This window comes from Capsicum annuum, chromosome 7, assembly GCF_002878395.1.
Source record: "Capsicum annuum cultivar UCD-10X-F1 chromosome 7, UCD10Xv1.1, whole genome shotgun sequence".
Lineage (NCBI taxonomy): Eukaryota > Viridiplantae > Streptophyta > Magnoliopsida > Solanales > Solanaceae > Capsicum > Capsicum annuum.
Genome location: NC_061117.1, coordinates 154,521,754 through 154,530,521, shown reverse-complemented (window position 1 = coordinate 154,530,521; position 8,768 = coordinate 154,521,754).

The following is an 8,768-nucleotide window of genomic DNA, read 5'->3' as shown; positions in this document are numbered from 1 at the left end:
ACCAGGCTCAAACCACAAATCTCATTTAAGTATTCTCATCTGCCATAATCTGCCATTAGCCTTGATATAGTATGCAATGGTTGATAATAACTTAACGTAATATTCCAATTGATTCAATGTTATCAATATGTTCCTCTCATCCAGTACACCAATCATGCATTCTTTCTTAATCCCACACTGATTTGGAATCATCTTTCTCAATTCATTAACAGCTAGTTTACCATATGAGAATTTACCTACAATTGCATATTGTAAATATTCTTGAATTATCATGCTTTGTACTTCTGAAGCTGTCCATGTTATGCTTGGTTCCCCATGCATCATTACCACCGGCTTAAGAGTAATCCTAACACTCTCATGCATGTGGACTTTAGGTTTTAATAGATCAACATATTTAGGAGCATTTTCTTTGTGATTAATTTCACCTTTTGTAATTTGTGTCATAAATCTCTCCGGTGGCTTGCTCCCACCGAAAGAGTAGCCATATCAATCGAAAAATACTCAAGATTTAGTGAAGTTGCATGTGCTACCGCCTTTAAGTTTTCTATAAAAGATTAACTGTGGATAATTTCACAAGTATATTAATATTAGATGTTGAGGGGGATCGTGTATATATTATTTTTAATCTCAATTTATGTGACACAAATAGAATTTAAATAATCAATCATATTTTTAATATGTTTTTAGATATTTTATGTTGTTAACTATTATAATTTATAATAATTTTTATGTAATTTTTCAATAATATATGGTACTCTCCTTGTCAAAACTTTTGTGGCATTGATAGTCAATTATATTTTAAAAATAAATTAATTTTTTAATCATTGTGATTTATAATATTTTCCTTCTATTCATATTTAAGTGTCACCGATATAATTCCGAAAGTCAACCAAATATTTTATATATTTTTAATTTTTAATTTTTGTGATTTATAGTATTTTTATGTTTTTTTAAATATATAACAAATCATTATTTTTTTTTTAGATATTTTAAGTTGTTAACTATGGTAATTTATAATACTCTTTACATAATTTTTCAAATAATATATGTTACTCTCCTTGTTCAAACTTTTGTGGCATTGATAATCAATTATATTTTAAAAATAATTTAAATTTTTAATTATTGTGATTTATAATACTTTTTCTTCTATTCAAATTTAAGTGACACTGATATAATTTCGAGAGTCGGTTAAATATTTTATATTTTGAAAATTTTTAAGTTGATAATTATTGTGATTTATAGTTTTTTTACGTATCTTTTTGAAATATCTAGCAGATTAAATTTTTTTTAATCGATTTTAAGCGTTAACTATTTTAGTTGATAATACTTTTTATGTAATTTTCAAATAATATAGGTTACTCTCCTTGTCCAAACTTTTGTGGCATTGATAGTCAATTATATATCTTTAAATAATTTAAGTTTTTAATTATTATAATTTATAAAACTAAGAGACCAGATGAGGGATGAATTTGATCATTTGGAGTAGGGTTCCTTGTCTATTGTTGAGTATAAGTCATGTTTTCACACTTTATCCATATATTTAGTTGCTAGCATCTCCATCGAGTCTAAAAGGATTCAAAAGTTTGTAAAAGGGTTATATGGTTCATATAAGTTGCTACAATCCAGATGGTAGTTTCAAGGGATTTATTCTAGAGTATTATGAGCATACGAAGATGATCGACTCTATTAGCCAGGCTACTCAAAGAGGCACCAAAAAGGTGCATTGTCAGGCAAGTTTAGTAGACATGCCTCTCGAGATAGAGATTTGTCTGGTAGAGGTTTCCATAGTTATTATAATAGGCTACTTTAGGTCCTGTTGCTTGGATCAGGTGGTATATCTTCAGGTTCTGTGACTTTTGGTAGTTAGGTTTCAAATGCAGTAGAGGCTCCAAGATCAGTTCTTCAGGCCAAACGGTCGTTCTAGTTCATCCACACCTTTTTAAATTGATTCAGACCCTAGAGTTGTTCATGAATTCATGGATGTGTTTCTTATGATTTGCCTGGAATGCCTCCAAATCATTATATTAATTTTTTATTAATGTGAAGAGGGGCATCAAGCCTATTTTCATCCCTCTATAGGATGGCCCCGACTGAGTAAAAGGAATTGAAGGAGCAGTTACAGGATTTGTTAAGTAAAGGATTCATTATACCTAGTGTATTTCCTTGGGATGCTCCTGTCTTGTCTGTGAAGAAAAAATATGGTTCTATGTGTATGTGTATTGATTATTGGGATTTGAGGTAGTTAAACAAAGTAACGTTAAGAACAAGTATCCTATTCCTTGATTTGATGATCTTTTTGACCAGCTTCAAGGTTCTTTGGTGTTTTCCAAGATTGATTTAAGATTCGGGTATCACCAGTTAAATATTAGAGCTTTGGATGTACCGAAGATGGCTTTTCAGACTCAATACAGTTATTATGAGTTCTTCGTCATGTCTCATGGGTTGACCAATGCTCCTACAATGTTCATGGAGTTGATGAATCGGGTATTCTAACAGTATATAGACTCTTTTGTGATTGTATTATAGATGACATCTTTGTTTATTCCAAGAATGAGGTCAATCATGTGAAATATTTGAGGGTTGTTCTTCAGAGATTGCGTGATAAGAAGTTGCATGCCAAATTTTACAAGTGTAAGTTTTGGTTGGATTCTATCTTTTTCTTAGGTCATGTGGTAACTAAAGATGACATTATGGTTGATCCAGCCAAGATAGTGGAGATTTGTTATTAGGATAGACCTACTTTTCCTACTGAGATTTAGAGTTTCATTGGTTTGGCAAGTCATTATTGGTGTTTGTAGAGGTTTTATCATATATTACAACTTTTTTGAACAAGTTGACTTAGAAAAAGATGGTATTTTAGTAGTCGGATGCTTGTGAGAAGAGCTTTCAAAAGCTCAAGAGGTTGTTAAATTTGGATTTTATTTTGACTTTCCCCAAAGAGGGTGTGGGTTTTACCACATTCTGTGATGCTTTCGATGTTGGTTTGGGTGTGGTGTTAATGTAGGAGGGTAAGGTGATTGCTTATGCTTCTCCTCAATTGAAGTCTCATGAAAGAAAAAAAATACCCATGATTTAAGTTGGCAGCAGAAGTATTTGCGTTGAAGTTGTGGCGCCATTATTTGTATGGAGTTCCTTGTAAGATTTTCTCGAATCATCATAGCCTTCAATACTTGTTTAGCTAGTCAGATCTTAATATGAGGTAGTGATGTTGGTTTGCTTTTCTTAAGGATTATGACATCATACTTTTTTATTCAGGCAAGGTTAATATGGTTGTAGATGCCTTGAGCCGAAAATCGACTAGTATGAGAAGTTTAGCTCATCTCATGACCCAAGAGTGCCTTTTAGATTTGGAGGTTTAATCTTTATCTAACCAGATGGTTAGGACACCTGGGCGTGTTTTAACATTTATTGATGCTAGATCTTTCTTGATGGAGTGGATTTGAGTTCACTAGTTTGATGATGATAGTTTAAGGGTAATTCTAGATAAGGGATTGAGTGGAGAGACTAAGATGACATTTTTTGATTCCATGGTGTTGTAAGGATTAGAGGTCGAGTTTGTGTATCAAGAGTTGGTGGATAGGTGAGATTAATTCTGAAGGAGGAGCATTGTTCCAGATATTCTATCTATCTAGGGGTGAATAAGATGTATCCTAATTTGACTCAACTTTATTGGTGTGGTGGCATGAAGAAATATGTAATGGAATTAGCAGCTCGTTGCTTGTGTTGTCAGCTTGTGAAAGCCGAGCATTACAGACATCGTAGTTTACTTTAGAGATTACCCATTCCTGAGTAGAAGTGGAGTGGATCACTAGGGACTTTATGAGTGGGTTGCCTTGTACTTCTCATAGTTCTGATAGTATTTAGGTCATCGTGGATTGGTTTACCAAATCATCCCATTTCAGACCTATTCAGGTTTTCTATAATTCCAAGAGGTTAGCCTGTATCTATGTTTGTAAGATAGTTTGTCTTCATGAGGTACCCATGTTTATTATTTCAAATAGAGGATCAATGTTCACTTTTAGCTTATGGCAGAAGTTTCAGGATGGGCTGGGTACTCAGGTTGACCTAAGCATAACTTTCTACCTGCAGACTGACGGTTAGTCGGAGTGGACTATTCAGGTTTTAAAGGATATGCTTCAGCATGTTTTATGGACTTCTATGGCGACCTGAATTTTTATGTTATATGTGAAAAATGTGTTTTTATGTGATTGGATTATTTTAACCCTCCTCATAGTTGCATTGTGGTATTTCATGGATGTGGGGTTAATTGACACGGTTCCTAATGAATTTTGGTGTCATTTATGCAATAATGTGATTTTTGGTGGCTTTGAGAGCCTTATTATGAACTTTTGTGGTTATTTGTAGATCTGTGCTATGGATGGATAAATAGACTGCTCCAACAGATCTGGAACGTCGATTTTAGGGTGGTAACGTGTTTGGTCTGATTTTATGGCTTTTAAATCTCACTTCGACCCTCGGTTTGAAAAATTGTGATTTTAGGTTTTGGGGGTCAACTTTGTTAAAACGACATCTTTTCAAAATTCTGATATCCCCATTGAGTCGAGCGTCGAATTTGATAGGGTTGCATAGTTTGTTTGCATTTACGGGATTTTGAATAAATCTCAAGGGGCCCGCGGGGACTTGGATAGAATCCAAATCCCCAGCTCGTGCACCCACGATCACCAGCCTTGGAATGAGATCGTGATAGGGCCATCAGATAAGGTGTTGCGATCGAGATAGTCCTTCTGCAATCACGATAGGCCTGCCAATCGCGGTACTGCGATCGCGACCCGTGGTTTGTGATCACGAGTATTGGGTATAAATACCCATATCTCTTTATTTTCCACCATTTTGAGACTTGGAACTTAGGTTTTCATGGCTTTTATCTATTTTATTCACTACTAAGCTTGGGTAAGCTCAACTACACTCTTTTAAACTAATTTCTTCCATTTTTATCATTTTTTTAATTCGAATTTCAAAGTGGAAATTAGGGGGGTTTTGGCCTAGAAGGCCTAAAATTATATTTCACTAATTTAAATCTCAATTTTACTTTTTAAACTTGAATGATGTTCCTAGTTGTATACTTACTAGTTTTTCCTCAATTTCATCTTCAAAACAACTGCAAATCTTGATTTTAAGATAGATTTCAAAGATTTTTCTCAGTTAGGTTTAAAAAAAGTTTTTCTTCAATTTGGACCTCATTTTCAACTCAATTTTACTTGGGTTTTTAGCTGAATCTTCCTAAATATATGGGGAACACATTTTAAAATAAAGTTACGATTTTATGCTTTTTTTTTCAAAAACCCATTTCAGGGGTCCGTTTTGACCCCGATCCAAAATAGGCAATATGAGTGTCATTGGCTTACTTTTGACGAATAAATTCTATTTTATGATGTTTTAGTGGATTTTGGATCCATTTGTGAGGAGTAGGCCTTCAGGATCGAAGTGCAGTGGACCAATTTCGACATTAAAGGTAGGTTATGGCTTAACTCTTTATACTGGGATAGGTAGTTAATTTGTATACAAAATTCATATTAAGGGAATGGAAACGTATCATGAAATTGGCTATCTTAATGTGTTGTGCCTGTGTGGGGGCCTATATGTGGTATAATTGTTGGTTTTGAGAGATTATGTGATATGTGTGACCATGTGGGGACTTTTGTGATATTGATAGCCTTATATACATGTGAATAAATTGTACCTTTTTAATGAAAAGGTGTTTTGTGGTACCATTGTGGATTGTGATGTATTCATACTTTGTTGGCATATGAAACATGTGGAAATTCATGGATGGTTGGAAATAATGAGTGAATATTGACTTACGTGGTTGTGAAAATATATCATTGTGGTTGATTGTGGAAATATATCATGCGGTTGGTTATGGAAATATTCATTGTAATTGATTGTGATGTGATTGTACTTCCGCTTTGACTTATTACTTATCTAATTGTTCTATCTTCTTATACTTGCACTCAATGATCTTGTACGTATATTGCCCTTCTTTGTCCTACTTGTATGTGGTATATTGTATACTTGTGATCTTTATCGACATTTGTTGCAATTTATGTGATATATTAGAACTGTTAGTGCAAGTGGTGTGGGCAACCATTGTGGGACATTTTTTGATTGTAGTGACATGCCCTTTGTGTTTATTTTGTATGTCTTATTTTCTACTTTGCTCGGTCGACCTATGATACATACTGTGTAAAAGTGGACTATACTCACTCCTACTATACCTTTTTGGTGCAGATTTAGGTACGCGTGCGCCCCACGTTGCTTAACTCATATTGGAGCTTTCAAGGTAGTGGATGATTTCCAGGCGTCCAGATGTCTCTGCTATCTTTCTCTATTATTAGACTATGTATGTACTGTTTTGGTCCCTTTTCAATTTCGAAGGATTTGGAAAATGTTATTTTTTACTTTTTAAACTATTTTGAAACCTTAAAGAAAAGTTCAGAACAATTTAAGAATTAATAGATTTGCCACTTGATTTTTGAGAAAATATCAAGAAAAAACTAAAAATATTACTTAAAAGATTAAAAAAAAAATCTTTTAAGTTTAGAGATTCTGAGTAAGCCGTTCTTATTAATACTCTTGGAAGGTTGTTAAGACACCAAGAGTATCTTCTACCTTGCGGTTATCGAGATTATTTGTAAATAACTTTTTTGACTAACTTTAAAAGGGAAAATTATTTTTTGAAAAGAAAACAATTAAGGAAAATTGTCTTCAATATTTGTGCAAAACGAATTTTAACGACTTAGCGGGGATTTTAACTAAGTCTAAGAAAACTAAGAACAATTAGCATATAAAGGGGAAAGGGAAAGACTAAATGACTTAAGCCATTAGGCCGGAATCATAAACCCTGTCCTAAGCTAATTTGGGCTTTTGACCCATCTTTACCTGTCCTAATCTAAATACTTGGGCTTTTGGCCCAGAACCTGTCCTACGCTAGTTTTCGGACCCTGAAGGCCCAAAAATTTGCTTCACCTATATTAAAATTACAACCTTGTCTTCGAGGCCTAAATGAATGAACAAATAGATAAATAAATAAATAAAGAATAAGACAATAATAAAAATCGAAACTTTTCAAGTCTCTTAGTGACCTCATCAATGGGTTTTGATCCATTTTCCCTTCTTCTATCATCTTCTTGCACCCTCACACCATATAATTGAATTTGGGTTTAAAACTTTGGACTTGACACAGAGAGATGGGCCTCATGGGCCCGTTACAAAATGCAAGAGGAAAGGAGTTCATTTAGACTCCAAAACAGATTCATGCAAAGAAAAAAATAAAAAAAACAATTAATAAGTGTTCGAGAATTCTACACTTAATAGATAAATAATGAGATGGAAAAAATAGCATTTTCAAGCATAAAGAAATAGTAAGCTTTGATATCAAAGAAATTCTAATTATCCAACAAAAAGGAAATCAATCCATATCCTAAACAATCTTACAAAAAATTGAATCTAGCACAATATAATTAACTAACCCATGAAAAGAAGACATGAATCCACAAGCATAGTTGCTTAAAATTTGGACAAATAGATTAACGCATATTTGCTCCAAATACTATGATATAATAAAGTCAGGCATGTTTTCATTAAGCAAAGTAAAGGAGAATGAGTAAGAGATGAGGAAATCTTTTATAGCACCTCAAATATGAAATACAAAACATACTAATACAACAGTATTTTTTAATAGAAAGTGGATCAATCAACATATATAACTTAGAGGAAGAAAAAATCACTATAGCATGTGAATAATAATGGTACGTCCAAATGAATAAAACCACTTTAAGAAGTACACCAATAAGCGAAGTGAAACAAATAGCATATATTAAGCATACCTGAGAAATGATATTCGAAGACAAGATAAGAGAAATAGTAAAAGATTAATTCTAAGAAAAAGTGTCCAATTATGCCAACTCCTATTTTAGTTCTACACAATTTCAACAAAACCTTTAACCCTAACAACTTTTCAATCTAAACACGAGAAAATCAAAGATAATTTTGACCAGTGCTTGTACAATGGCTAGCCCACAGATAATCTCCCTGTAATATGTTAAGAACTTATATATATATATATATATAATATGTCCTGATTACTAAAAAAAGACAATTTTGACCATGAAAACGAGTAACTCACTACTTCAATCAAACACATATGAGCATGCATTTTAAGCAAAGATCAAACACATCCACCAATAACAATTTTAAACAAAGTATGAGCATGCATTTTAAGCAAAGATCAAAACTTTACCCATAATAATGAAAGAATAAAGCCAAAAGGCGAAATAATCAATATTAACTATATTTTACAATGTAATGGAAACAACTTTACATACTAAAAACAAATATATCTACCAACAATGAATTTAAACAAAGCATGAGTATATATTTTAAGCAAAGATCAAAACTTTATCCATAATAATCAAAGAATAAAGCCAAAAGGCAAAACAATAAATATTAACTATTCTTTTCAAACATGAAGGAAACAACTTTACATGCTAAAAATAAACATATACGCCAACAATGAATTTAAACAAAGTATGAGTACATATTTTAAGTAAAGATCAAAACTTCATCCATAATAATAAAAAAAATAAAGCCAAAAGGAGAAACAATCAATATTAAATATGTTTTTCAAACATGAAGGAAACAACTTGACATGCTAAAAATAGACATATACACCAACAAAGAATTTAAATAAAGCATGAGTACATATTTTAAGCAAAGATCAAAACTTTATCCATAATAATCAAAGAATA